Source organism: Pinus tabuliformis, chromosome 4_1 (assembly GCF_031772625.1).
Source record: "Pinus tabuliformis cultivar Carrire ecotype Pingquan chromosome 4_1, CPIR1, whole genome shotgun sequence".
NCBI classification, from domain to species: Eukaryota; Viridiplantae; Streptophyta; class Pinopsida; order Pinales; family Pinaceae; genus Pinus; species Pinus tabuliformis.
This window is the reverse complement of record NC_142303.1, coordinates 388,069,241-388,084,349: the sequence shown is the minus strand read 5'-3', so window position 1 is coordinate 388,084,349 and position 15,109 is coordinate 388,069,241. Positions and strand designations below refer to the sequence as shown.

The window sequence follows — 15,109 nt, the reverse complement described above, 5'->3', positions numbered from 1 at the left end:
CGGTGTTAGGCTTTCCCCCAATTTTTCCTATAAGATCTTCAACTGTCTTGTCGCCAGCAAAACCCTGGAGAGTTTCCTCAGATAACTTTCAGAGCAGGTCAACTGGTGAAGTACCCTGTCCAGTGACAACATTCAGTCTGCTTAAGGTAAAAAAAGGCCATCCGTCCTCAAAGGCCAACTTTCGTTGGCTGAATATTTTTCAGTAGTGTACGTGCCCATCCTTATTTAAATAATGTATGAGTTTATCCTTTTCGTTGAACCATGTATTGGCATTTTCATACGCAAAGTTTTCCCCCATTGTCCACATGATATGATTTGCACGAAATTGTTTGGCCTGCTATTCAGCGAGCTGGACAAAACGATCGATCTGCTGCTCAACATTATAATCATAAGCAAAGGGATCATCCTAGATAGTTATTTCTGGTTGTAACGTCATGTTGAAACGCAGAGGAGGATCAGAATGGTGTGCAAGGATTCTGTGAAGAAGGCCCAAGTGTCTTAGACCCATGCCAAATCATCTCCGTAGCATGATTTTCTTTTGATAGTCAGACCTTGCAAAGAACAATGCTTCAAATCCAACTTAGATTAGAAATTTCCTCTAATTTTGGGCTGTAGTTCTAACGTCCAAGACCCCTTATGCATACTCAACAAAATAATGGGTGAGAGCCCAAACCTATAAGAGGGTTTGCTCTCTCCATTTGGGGCCTTTCCCCTTGAACTTAATTGAACATCTAGAAGTTAATACAAGAACAAAGGTTTCTATCCTTTGAGGTGTTGAAAATGTAACTAGTGTTGGTCTTCATAATGAAATTCAAATGTAATATTGATATCATTATTATATTAACTTATTATTTTATCTCTAGTCAAAGCATGTTCTTCATGCTTCTAGGGTTAATTGAGTCAAAAGAAAATTTGTCATGAGTCAATGAAATGTAATTGACTCAGAGCCCCATTTGGATTTCTTGTAAAAGAGAAAGAAAAATTATTTATGGAGTCAAAGAGTAAAAAATGTCACCACAAAGACCAAGTTGGCCCCCCTAAACAAGTTGGCCTAAAAAGACAACTATTCGACCTCCTGGACATCTATATATACAAGACAATTCAACTTCATTTGATCATCAATCATTCACATCGATTTCTGTGCCAAGACAAGAAGAAAAAACCAACGAAGTCAAAGGAGAGAGAAGGAGGTTGTAATATCCCAATTAATAATTTTTACAAATTTCTTGGATTTTGCTAAAAAAAATTACGGCATAAACTTTCTTCTTTAAACCAAATAAAATTTCACATTTACACCATAAAATTAGCAGTGCAATTAAAATTTGCAGTAAAATCCAGAAATAACACGAGAAATAGAAATAATGCAGTGTTATTTATTTGCTGGGGAAGATTACATCCAAACTCTCCATAAGAAATAGATGCAGTAATGGCCACTAGAAGATCTGCTACAGTGTTGGAATGACCTTCCAAAATAAAATTGGCATCAATAAACACACCTGTGAATTTTGGATGAATTCACCAAGAGATAAGATGGGTTTTCGTTCGATCTCACTGAATCACCCAAGGGTTTTGTCTTGGGGCTATAAAAGCTGAGAACCTGGTTCTCTAGATCTCAATATAAAGACAATATACAAATCCAAGATATCCCCAAATGACCTCCCTCTCCTCCTTTTAAAGGCTTGATAGATAAATCTCCAACCTTCTAGGAGTATTTTATTTTATTATTGACATCAATTTAAGTCACTTTTGACCTTTTCCCCTTAATTAATCTTTTCCCTTTTAATTAAGTGGCTAATTATAGTCACTTTTAATCCAGTAAAATGGTAATGTTATTTTTTGTAGCATCGAATGTGTTCTAGCCTTGAAATTTTGTGGAGAGGCTAGATTCCTAAAATGCATGACATTACCAAAACCTAGGAATCATTTCTGGAAACTCCGCCTAGAAACGACTTAATTAGATTACTAGTCAGTTTTAAAATATTTCCTAAGTTTTAAACTTAGTGAATATGATTAATTAATCAAAATTAATTAAGGTGTGAATGTTCTAGAAACTCACACGGATCGACCTTAAGTTCATCCTAGCCATCGATTAAGATTTAATCTTGGCCATTGAAGTCTCAATAGAGGATTATAAGAAGAAGTCGATGGGGCTTGGAGAAATCACTTTTGTAGTTCGATTTCATGAGCAAAGCGATTTCTTGAGTAGCAACATTTAGTGGTCGGAGAGAGAGCTAGAGAAATTGAAGTAATGAGAGAGGGACAGGGACAGTGCAGCTGAAGGAAGGATTCCAGTTTCTAGTGAGTTCATTTGCAGAGAGGTAGAGAAGCCATAGTGAGGTTGACACAGAGCAGCACAGTAGCCTCTAGTGGCAATTTCGAAATTGCTGAGGAGAAGCTGAGTTTCAGTGCCAGAAGCTGGGTAGAGGTTCTAGAGGCCAGGACATACATTTTCCCAGACAACAACTGGCCAGACAACTTGAGGAGAAATTGTTTCGAGCTGAGAGCAGAAGTGACTGTACCAGCATGATGCAATGACTGCGCAGAACCAGTTTGGACGGTTCAATTTGAGCTGAGGTCAGTGCGTAGATTCGCCTATGGAGTGGAAATTCCTCACTAGATTTTTCTTGCTAGTGTTTCTCTGTAGGATTGCTAGTTTCGACATCTAGTTATACTCGGATTATTTCACTGTTGCATAATAATAAAACCCTCAGCTATTGCACCGGTTTTCCCGAGTTGGGTTTTTCCGGGGACATTGGTCCAAAAATAATTGTCATTTTATGTGTGTGTGCTAGTATTTCTTCTAGTGTTTATTTCTTTCGTGTTTATTTGTGTAGGTTGCAGTGTGATTGATTCAGTATTTACTATAGCACACAATAAATAAATTGTTAAAAATTAATTTAGCAATTAGGAGAATTATTTCAAGTTTCTGCAATAGGAATCCGGTTTCTAATTTTTCACATGGTATCGAGCACAGATGATCAATCAGAGAGCTCAGTAGCGAAGAAAGAGGGATTTTCGCTGTTCATTGAGGGGCAACAGGTCGAAACCCTAGAGGCAGTGTAGTCACCTTGGCCAAGAGGTTGAATTTCTTGAGGAGAATCGATTTTTCTAAGAGGGACAGAAAAAATCGATCTCTCCATATCAAGGGATTCCAGAGGTAGAGGGAGCTACCAATATTTTTCGCAGAGAAAATCTCTAGCTGGATGCAGTAGTTTTGTAGCAATTTTCTAGAGCATAACTAGTGTCGGGTTGGAAGAAGAACACACACTGAGGGAAAATTTTTCTCAGGGAACTTCTAGTCAGAAGTTCGATTTCCCTTGTAGATTAGCAGTCGTTATGAGCAAAGTTTCTCACTGATGATTTCTAGTAGCATCATATGTGCTCTAAGCCTCAAAATTTGCAGGGAGGCTTGGACACATGTATTTCACAATACCCAGAAATCGTTTTGGGAAATTCCACCTGGAGACGGTTTTATTAAAATAATTAATTTTTAATGGGTGCCTAAGGCTAAACTTAGGAAATTAAAATAATTAAAGGGTATTAATCTAACTGTGGGTGAAACTTCTAGAAGAAGACGAGAATCAAGCCAAAATGATCTGAGCCATTGATTAAGATCTAATCTGCGCTGTTGGTTCTCAACAGAAGGATTATAAGAAGAGGCTTGATGGGCATTTGGAAGACACATCGAGTGGAGATCAGAAGATTGAATTTCTGAAGCACTTCAATTGTCGGGAAGAGAATTCGAAGTGATCTTTTGCATTGAGTGGTAGGGATAGTTCCGCTTGGAGATTTCTCCTGATCAGGGAATGCTCAGCAGAGGAGGCAGAGAGAGATCTGTGAGAGGCAGCACAGAGGCTAAGTTGGCCAGTGTACGCTGACGCAGAGGCAGCCCAGAGCCTTGAGGAGGTCCGTATTTTTACTGGAGGAATCGATTTCTGAAACTGAAAGCCGGGGTTTGAGACCGGGAGGTGGAAATCGAAGTTCCTGGGAGGTAAATCGATCAGTAGAGGGAGTGACGCTGTCCCTAGACGCTGTGACGTTGGGCTGATGCAGTGACTGCGCTGAGGCAGCGCAGAGGCAACAAGGGACAATCCATTCTGTGGCTGGATCAGTCAGGATCACCTGTGATAGCGTGAAGTACTTCTCACTATTCTTCTGTCAGTGATATTCTCTGTACTGGATAACCAACAAGGCATCTAGAGATTGTATTCAGAAACTTTTGCATGATAATAAAGCCCTCAGCTGTTGCACTGGTTTTCTTGCATTGGGCTTTTCCAAGGATATTTGTCCAAAAATAACGGTGTAATGTGTTTTGTATTTCTTTCTTGCTTAGTTTCTTGTTTCCTCTTATAATTTAATTGGTGAAGATTGCAGTGTATTAGTTTCAGTGTTTACTATAGGAAACAATAAATAATTTGTTCAGAAATTAACAAATAGGAGGAACTTAATCAGTTGCTGCAGTGGTGATTCGGGTTATCGAATTTTCACATGGTATCAGAGCTGTAGGTGAAACAAGAGAGTAGAGCCGAAAGAACCCAGCTCTGAAGAGGAGGAGGGTCGAAGTGTTGCGTAGGCAACAAATCAAATCCTTAGAAGGATTGCGCAGTGCAGGCCAGGAGGGCAAAATTTTCGAGGAAGGGTTCTGTGCGAGTGATTTGATAGAGAGGTAAGATTTTCAGATCGAAGTTTGTTAGTGTCAGAGGGAGCAACGTAGAAGCTTTAGTGAAGAGAAGGTTTCTGGTGTGACATAGTTTTCTGCAGCAGTTCTTGCGGTAGAAAATCGTTAGAAGAAAGAAGGGAGACACTGTAGAGGGAATTTCTTCCTCAGAGAATTCCTAGCCAGGGAATTCGATTTCTCATTTGTTGAGCAGTAACAGGGAGAGAAGATCTACTAACTCCAGCAGGGAGTGCGTAGGCCAACCCAATGTTGCACAGAGGAGAGAGGAAGCAGTTCGACACTTTCGTTGGCAACCAATGGATTATGAGATCATGATCGGTTGGTTGGTGCATCCAACTATGTGATCTAGAAGGCGAGGATGTCATGCTTTCTGGATGAACATTTTCTCAAGATCTATGTTGACATTGTGGTCGCTGGGCCCGCGGATCCAGATCCGCTAAAAAAGTACAAGGGGGAGATGGTGAAGGCTAAGCGGATGATCTTGGTCGAAGTAAAGGATCATGTAGTATGTCACATCTCAGGCAAAGGGACTGCCAAGGAGATGTGGGATGCCTTGTCCACGCTATATCAGGGATCTTCCAAGCAGCAAAAGATGTACTTGGACCAGAAGATGAGATACACACAGATGCAGAAGGGGGAACACATTGATTCGTTCCTTGCAAAGCTTCAAGAAACTCGAGACGTGTTGGCAGCTGTGGGGTCAACACTTCAGCCTATTGAGATGGTGAGGTTGGCTCTAAATTCAATCTCAGAAGAGTGACAAGTGTTTGTCCAGAGCATCTTGGGCAGAGAAAGATTGCCAGATTGGGAAGGGATGTGGGTCGCTTTTCAGTAGGAAGAGATGAGGAGACATTTAGTCAAGTGCAAGCTTGATAGTAGCAGCAGCAGTGGCTGGATGAAGCCAAAGGAGGAGGATGAGAATGCAGCCCTGGCATCTAAGGGCTTGTAGGAGTAGCAGAAGAAAAAGAAAGATGTTTCAAAGATAAAGTGCTTCCGGTGTGGTGAACTTGATCACTATGCTACACAGTGTCCTCTCAAGAAGGACAAGGACGAGAAGCATGATCCGAAGGCTGCATCCGCACAGATCGAGGAGGAGGAGTTTGCCATGATCACCCAGAGGTGGGGTGATATAGAACTGTAGTTCAAAAGAACCGCTGATGGGCAGGATCCTTGAGGATTCCACCTCTTGGATCAATATGTTGCTATGGGAGCCTAGATCAGAAGTAGCAGGATGAACACGTATTAGTTGGTGCAAAGGAGTGTTGGAGTGATAGTTCCAGTGGCTAGAAGCGCCAGAGACTGAGTAGCGCAGAGCTAGAGTTGGCAGCAGTGCAGTTGGCATAGTGCAGAGTCAGTGGCAGCACAAATGCTTTAGAGGGTTAGTGTAGAAACTAGCAGCAGTTAGGTCCCCAACAACAGATGCATCATGTTGAACACCTGTTCAATAATTTTGGATGCTTTTTCGTCGCTGATGTAGTAGCAGTAGTAGTTGGAGAAGGTTGCAGTGCAGATGCAGTGTTGGCAGTGGCAGTGCCAACAACAACATAGATGCAAAATTTGAGAGGGAGTTGCAGTACAGATGCAGTGTCAACAACAGTGCAGATGCAACATTTGCGCAGAAGTTGGTGGGCAGCGATGTCAGACATCTGCAACACAGACGGAGATGTTACAGAGAAGGGTGATGCTTCAACAGGTTGCATTGTTAGAGCACATTCCTCGCTAAGAGGGAGGGTTGATTTCTGGTAGCATCAGATGTGCTCTAACCTTCAAAATTTGCGGGGAGGCTTGGACACATGTATTCCACAACACCCAAAAATCATTTTGGGAAATTCCACCTAGAGACAATTTTATTAAAATAATTAATTATTTTTAATGGGTGCCTGAGTCTAAAATTAGGAAATTAAAATAATTAAAAGGTATTAATCTAACTATGGGTCAAACTTCTAGAAGAAGATGAGGATCAAGCCAAAATGATCTGAGCCATTGATTAGGATCTAATCTGGGTCGTTGGTTCTCAACAGAAGGATTATAAGAAGAGGCTTGATGGGCATTTGGAAGACACATCGAGTGGAGATCAGAAGATTGAATTTCTGAAGCACAACAATTGCCAGGAAGAGAATTCGAAGTGATATTTTGCAGTGAGGGGCAGGGATAGTTCTAGTTGGAGATTTCTCCTGATCCGGGAATACTCAGCAGAGGAGGCAGAGAGAGATCCGGGAGAGGCAACACAAAGGCTAAGATGGTCAGCGTAGGCTGACACAAAGGCAACGCAGAGCCTTGAGGAGGTCTATATTTTTATTGGAGGAATAAATTTCTTAAGCCAGAAGCCGGGGTGTGAGATCGAGAGGTGGAAATTGAAGTCCTTCGGAGGCAAATCGATCAGCAGAGGGAGTGATGTTGTCCCTAGATGTTGTGACACTAGGCTGATGCAGTGACTGCGTAGAGGCAGCAAGGGGCAAGCCATTCTGTGGCTGGATCAGTCGGGATCGCCTGTGATAGTGTGAGGTACTTCTCACTATTCTTTTGTAAGTGATATTCTCTGTACTGGATAGCCAACAAGGCATCCAGAGATTGTATTTAAAAACTACTGCATAATAATAAAACCCTCAGTTGTTGCACTTGTTTTCCCGCATTGGGTTTTTCCGAGGACATTTGTCCAAAAATAACGGTGTAATGTGTTGTGTATTTCTTTCTTGCTCAGTTTCCTGTTTCCGCTTATAATTTAATTGGTGAATACTGCAGTGTATTAGTTTCGCTATTTACTGTAGGAAACAGTAAATAATTTGTTTAGAAATAACAAATAGGAGGAACTTAATCAGTTGCTGCAGTGGTGATTCGGGTTATCGAATTTTCACACTCACTTCAGAAGGGAGTGCGAATAACCTAGCAGCAGTTGAGTAGAAGGGAAGAGGAGATTTCGACATTATCTGAGATGGCCATTGCCAGACTACGAGATCAGGACAGGTTGGACGGTGCTTCCAACTGTCATCGGGAAGGCAAGGATGTCCTTCCTTCTAGATGAATATGGCTTGAAGCCATATATTGATGCAGTGGTAACAATACCCCAAGATGCAAATCAATTGAAGGAGTACAAAAAGGAGATGGCGCAGACAAAGAGATTGATCCTAGATGTTGTCCAGGATCATGTTGTATCACACATAGCGGCCAAGGGAATGACCAAAGAGATGTGGGATAGGCACTTCCGAGTAGCAAAAAATGTCCTTAAAGGAGAAGTTGAGATGCAGCAGGATGTAGAAAGGGGAACCCATAAACCCCTTCGTCACCAAGATTTATGAGATCTGGGACTAGCTTGCAGCTGTTGGGGCAACGCCTCAACCTATAGAGCTAGTGCGATTGACACTAAGCATTGTCTCCGAGGAGTGACAGGTATTCGTCCAAAGAATTTTGGGTAGAGAAACCTTGCCAAGGTGGGACAAGATGTGGGCCGATTTGCAACAGGAGGAGTTGAGACGGGACCTAGTGAAAAACTTCATCAGTGGCAGTAGCAGTGGATCGAAGCAGGTGAAGGAGAAGGAGAATGTGGCCCTCGCACCGAAGGGTCTCAATCAGGGACGGGGGGGCAACATAAGAAGAAGAAGGACCTGTCAAAGGTCAAGTTCTTCAGGTGTGGTGAGCTCGGTCACTATAGTACCCAGTGTCCTCTCAGGAAGAAGGACAAGGAGAAGAGGTAGGACCAGCAGGCAGCCTCAACAGAGATTGATAGGCTTTCTTCCAGGCTGGGGGAAGACTTCACCATGTTTGCTGACATACCCCCAGGAGTGAAATAGGGAGATTTGGTTTTGTAGCCCTAGAGTGCTACAAATGGGCAGGATTCTTGAGGAGGTCCACCTCTTGAATCAATACCTTGCTACAGGAGCCCACAGTATTTCAGTAGTAGGATGGATCAGTAGCAATAGATGAAGTCAAAAGGCAGAGTGACAGATGCAGAGTCTAGTTGCAATCAGATGCTGGAGAGCGTAGTGTAGAATTGGCAACAATATAGTTGGCATAGTGCAAAGTCAGTAGCAGTGCAAATGCCTCAGTGACAACACATATACTAGTAGTTGTCAGAGACTCGTGTTACAAATGCATCATACTGATCATAGTTGATTTAGTATTTAGGATGCTTTTCAGTTGCATATGTTGCAGTTGCAGCAACAATAGATGAAGAGGGAGTTGCAAAGTAGATGCAGTGTTTGCAGCATTTTAGCAGGGTCAACAGCAACATAGATGCAACACATATTAGAGTTGCAGAGTGGTTGGTGGGCAACAACAATTAGACATCAACAGCGTAACAGGAGATGATGCAGAGACAAGGTGTTTCTACAGGGGGAAACAACTCTAGAACACATTCCTCGCTAAGAGGGAGTGTTAGTTTTTGTAGCATCAGATGTGTTCTAGCCTTGAAATTTTGTGGAGAGGCTAGAATGCATGATATCTCCAAAACCCATAAATTGTTTATGGAGATTCCACCGAGAAATGACTTAATTAGATTATTAGTCAGTTTTAAATATTTTCTAAGACTAAACTTAGGGAATATGACTAATTAATCAGAATTAATTAAGTTAAGATGTGAATGTTCTAGAAACTCACACGAATCGACTTCAAGTTAATCCTAGCCATTGATTAAGATATAATGTTGGTCATTGAAGTCTCAACAGAGGATTATAAGAAGTTGATGGGGATTGGAGAAATCACTTGTGCTATTCGATTTCATGAGCAGATTGATTCCCTGAGTAGCAGCATTCAGTTGCCAAAGAGAGAGCCAGAGAAATCGAAGTAGTGACAAAGGGGCAGGGACAGTGAAGCTAGAGGAAATTCCAATTTCGGTGAGTTCATTTGCAGAGAGTCAGAGAAGCCACAATGAGGCTGATATAGAGCAGCGCAGTAGCCTCTAGAGTTAATTTCAAAATTGCTGGGGAGACGCTGAGTTTTAGTGTCAGAAGTTGGCAGAGGTTCCAGAGGCCAGGAGAGACATTTTCTCGACAACATTTGCTAGACAGCTTGAGGCGAAGCTGTTCCGAGATGAGAGTAGAAGTGAATGCGCTATGGTGACGCAGTGACTGCGCCAGGGTGACGCAGTGACTGCGCAAAGCCAGTTTGGATGACTCAATTTGAGCTGAGGTCAGTGCCCGGATTTGCCTGTGGAGTGAGGAAATTCCTCACTAGATTTTTCTTGCCAGTATTTCTTTGTAGGATTGCTAGTTTCGACATCCAGTTGTAGTCATATTATTTCACTGTCGCATAATAATAAAACCCTCAGTTGTTGCACTAGGATTCTCGAGTTGGGTTTTTCTAGGGACATTGGTCCAAAAATAATTGTCATTTTATGTGTGTGTGCTAGTATTTATTTCGCAGTTTATTTCTGTAGGTTGTAGTGTGATTAATTCAATATTTATTGTAGCACATAGTAAATAAATTGTTAAAAATTTAATTTAACAACTAGGAGAAGTATTTCCAGTTGTTGCAATTGGAATCAGGTTTCTGATTTTTCACAGGTAAATCACCCACCATATTTTCTTCGACCACTAGAAGTTACTTCTCAGCATCCCATCCTATTGATCTTCTTGTTTTGGTTCTAACAAGCTATTACACTAAGGGGTTTCGTTAAATATTTCTTTGAAAATGCCACTTCAAGTGTAAGTGTTAAGTTATGGTATGTTCTATGCTTATAACAGTTTACTTCTTTTTCTTATTATATTCCACCGATTAGCAATCACATGTACATAAAGTAAAGTGCAAATAGAACATTAAACGATCGACAGAAAACAAGCCAAGACGAGACACAAGATGTGGCGGCTAGCCAGGGACAAACCCCACAATGTGTGGGGAAACCCTTTGATCAAATCTTCTTTTATCTTCAATAATTCAACAGAGAGAAATAGTACAATAAATCTGATTCATATCAACAATAGCAAACCCTAGATCAGTAGCATCAGCATTAGCGGCTTCATTATCAAACTAGGGCAGTCGATATCTTGCAAACCGTTCGTCGGATTGACTTCATTCCACCACCAAAAGTTGCGGCTTTCAAAGGAGGTTCAGATGAACCTACAGCGCAGTTCCAAAGAGGAGATCTTCTAGGCCACGCAAGTCAATCTTTACTTCTGCAGTTGCAGCTTCAGTTTCAGCAGTTTCCGGCTTCAAACTAGGGCAGTCGATATCTTGCAAACCGTTCGTCGGATTGACTTCATTCCACCACCAAAAGTTGCGGCTTTCAAAGGAGGTTTAGATGAACCTACAGCGCAGTTCCAAAGATGAGATATTCTAGGCCACGCAAGTCAATCTTTACTTCTGCAGTTGCAGCTTCAGTTTCAGTAGTTTCCGGCTTCAAACTAGGGCAGTCGATATCTTGCAAACCGTTCGTCGGATTGACTTCATTCCACCACCAAAAGTTGCGGCTTTCAAAGGAGGTTCAAATGAACCTACAATGCAGTTCCAAAGAGGAGATCTTCTAGGCCACGCAAGTCAATCTTTACTTCTGTAGTTGCAGCTTCAAATTGAACAGCTTCCGGCTTCACATGTGTGAGAGAGAGAGACCCATTTCAGCGCAGTAGAGAAGAGACTCATATATGCGCAGTAAAGAGAGAGAGATGTGATGAGATGAGTGAGTCTAAATGAGGAAAAGTCCTCTTATATTTATACACAACGTTGGTGGGTGAATAGATGCGACTGTTGGGCTTCTGAGCCTACATGAGTTGTAGGTCGGCTTGATAATAATTCCATAATCAAAATAAATTCATATCTCCATGAATACTTATCGGAATCGGATGATCTTTATATCAATCCTACACCTCTCGACGAGAGGAATCTAATAAAAATATTATTAGCCATGAATAAGATGACCCACATGAAGTTTTGCCCTGGTTGCCAATTTTAACACTCCCTCTCAACCATGGAGAACTTCATCTGCAATCTGTCTATCGGTCGTTACTATTCATCCATCAAATGCACTGCCTTGTACAGCCTGACCCTTGCCCTGCTCTGCTCTATTTTGCCTGTTCTGCTTTGTTTTGTTCTGCCCTGCACTGATCTGTATTGTTTTGTTCTGTTCTGCTCTGCTCTTGCATTGTTCTGTTCTACTCTGCTTTTGTCCGAATTATGAAGAAGAAGAAATGATTGAGGATGTATCATACTGACTCAAAGTCAGTGTCAGAGTATGTACCACTGGTCCCAGACCAGTCTCAACCAACCCAAAGTCAGCGTCATAGTGAGTACAACTCCAATGGTCCCAGACCAATATCATCTTCCACTGACTCAAAGTCAGTCTCAGGGTATGTACCACTGATCCCAGACCAGTCTCAACCGACCCGAAGTCAGCGTCATAGTATGGTACAACTCCTACCACTGGTCCCAGACCAGTATCATTGATCCCAGATCAATGGAGGTCATCCTAGCATAGGGAGTACGGTAGTTACAACGATGCGTCCATCGGTACTACTATGGTCCCTAACTTCATTTCCCTGCTCATTGATCAGATGAGAGGTACTTCCCATGAGTCCCAGACTGCATGGGTAGGATGCCTCGACAGGAGAACTAATCAATCCAGTCCTCACAGGAGAACACATCAATCCTGCTACAATTGCCATGGAGAACACATCAATCCAGGCCTCACAGGAGAACACATCAATCCTGCTACAATCGCCGTGGAGAACACATCAATCCAGGCTGCCATGGAGAACACATCAATCCAGACCTCACAGGAGAACTAATCATCCTGCTACACAGGAGAGCGAATCATCCTGTTCCACAAGAGAGCGAATCATCTTGTCCCACAAGAGAGCGAATCATCTTGTTCCAGTGTGCACCACCAAGGGAAGTTGAGTCACCCTGTGGTCATATGTTGCTCCAGTAGGAACCGCAAGCCCTCAGAGCTCCTAGAGCTCAATGTATGCAACATGTAGGACCCTTGTACAAGGGTTTCTTGCTGACTCCAAGTCGTTTGGGAAAATCACAGATTAGATCTTTCCTCGGGGCTTTGACAAGGTGTATCAACCTGTACATCATCTTAATGTGATGGAGCTTCCTTGCTCATCGACTTACCATATCCCAGATGATGTCTATCTGCTGGAGCAATTGACGAATACGGGATTCCTCAATAATCGAATCCCACCTCTGGTTGTTACAGAGAATCATAGTGGTATCCAATGTAAATCCAAACAGCTCACTGAAGAGCTTTCGCAACCAGACTGCCTCACACGAGGTTATGCTAGCAACAATATATCCTGCTTCGGCGGTGCTCAAAGCCACCGACTTCTGCTTCCTGCTCATCCAGGATATCGAAGTAGATCCCAAGGTGAAACAGTACTCGAAAGTGCTCTTACGGTCCACCACATTGCCTGCCCAATCAACATCAGTATATCCAAGTAGTCTCACATCTCCGACAGTGTATCTTAATCCATGAGAGATTGTGTCCTGAAGACATCTCAGAAGATTCCTGGCATCAATCCAGTGAGGCTCAACCAAATATGAGCTCACAATGCTAACTGCAAAACATATGTTCGGACGGAGGTTCACCAAGAACATCAATGCAAATGAGTTTTTGAAACTCAGAGGCATTTCCCAAGTCTGGTCCGACATCACTACCATATAACTTCTAAAAGTTAAGATCCTCAAGGTAGTCACAGGCTTGCAGTCCATCATACTGAATCTTTCCAATATATTTACCACATATTTTCCTTGAGATAGGAAAATTTCCCTTGGCTTCTGCCACACTTCAAGTCCTTGGTCCTTCATTTCAAATTCAGAAGCCATCTCCCTCTTACATTTGTGAATGAGAGGTTTTGCACCTGTTAGAAAGAGGTCATCCACATACAACACCAGTATGAGAGGCTTGTCATCTTCAACCTTAAAGTAAAGGTTAGGACCAGCTTCACTCCTAGTGAATCCCAGCTTCATCAAGTAGCTATCGATCCTCTCATACTATGCTCGGGGTGCTTGCTTCAGCCCATAGAGAGCCTTCTTCAACATGCATACATGAGATTTTCAATCATAAATCTCAAATCCTTCAGGTTTCTCCACATAAACCTCTTCTTTGATAGAACCATGCAAGAACGCGGTCTTAACATCCATCTGATGTAGGTTCCATCCTTGTGAAGCCACAAGGGCTATGATTAAGCGGATGGTCGTATATCTGGCAACAGGTGCAAATATCATAGTCTGTACCTCCCTTCTGGGATAAACCACGAGCAACAAAATGAACCTTATACTTTTCCATACTTCCATTTGCTGCATGCTTTATCTTGTAAAGCCATTTTGAAGTAACAATTGTCTTGTCCAGGGTCTGGGAACTACTTCCCAGACATCATTCTCCATAATAGACTCATATTCTATGGTCATAGCATCCTTGCATAGTTAATGCTTGATGACATCTGAGAATGATGAAGGTTCATTTTGTATGATCGTGCTCATGATGGTCAGGTATCCTTGATACCTGTTAAGTTTCTTACTTTGACGGAAGGTTCCTCAGGGTGCAGCATGTCCTTCAGCATCATCAAGTATCCCCCTAAGCCATGAAGGCCTCTTCCTAGAAGAGGAAGGCTCATGTGGATGAGGATCAATCGGATCCATGGGTTCTTCTACATCAGGCATTGATTCATCATCCTTTTCTTTCGGTTCCCTGGTGTCGGCTTCTTGAGAGCTACTCAAAGTCAGCAAATTGTCCACCTTGCTGAGAGCCATATCTTTGTCAAAGGTGACATCATGACTAATCACGACTTCCCTTTGACCAGTGGTGAACATTTCTTCAGGAGTTGAGGAACCCAATGCTTGATGAGGGCATCGATTTTTTACATATTCGGCGGTGATTGTAGTTTCAGCCCATAGAAACTTTGGAAGTCTTTGATCATGTAGCATGGCCCGGACAACTTCCATCATTTTGTGGTTCTTCCTTCCCACCACACCATTCTGCTCAGGAGTATGTGGTGTAGTAGTCTCCCTCTTAATGCCAACCTCAGGTATGCCTGAGTAAACCAATTGTAATATATCGGAGGTCTTGCTTTGGCTTGAGGGGAATGGTCCCCTTTTGAGCTTTCCTTTGGCACATCCCGGACATACACCTTCTTTCTCTACTTGGAATTCGGGCATCCCTGTTACCATCTGTCTTACATCGGGTAGAGCTTTGTAATGAAGGTGGGCAAGCCTCCGATGCCAAAGTTCGGACTAAAGAGTTGTGTCACAAGACATGACACCTAGCGGACTTCCATCGACCTGATATAATGAATCAACACTAAACCCAAGAGTAAAGGCATATTTAACATTATTTTTCCATATACATACCTTGCCATTGCTGAAGGTTACCTTGTAGCCTCTGTCTTCCATTGCCAAGATGGACACTAGGTTCCTTTTGAGGTCAGGTGCATTTAATACATCCTAGAATTTCTAGCCTTCTTGAATGCTTGTCCTCTTCCTTGATTCCCAGCTCTCCTCTTA

General features: G+C 42.4%; 1 protein-coding gene across 1 annotated transcript in view; it reads left to right on the top strand.

Moving 5' to 3' along the window:
- Positions 1–15,109, top strand: part of LOC149175916 (light-inducible protein CPRF2-like) — a 240,119-nt gene that overhangs the window by 124,687 nt on the left and 100,323 nt on the right. The window lies entirely within an intron of this gene.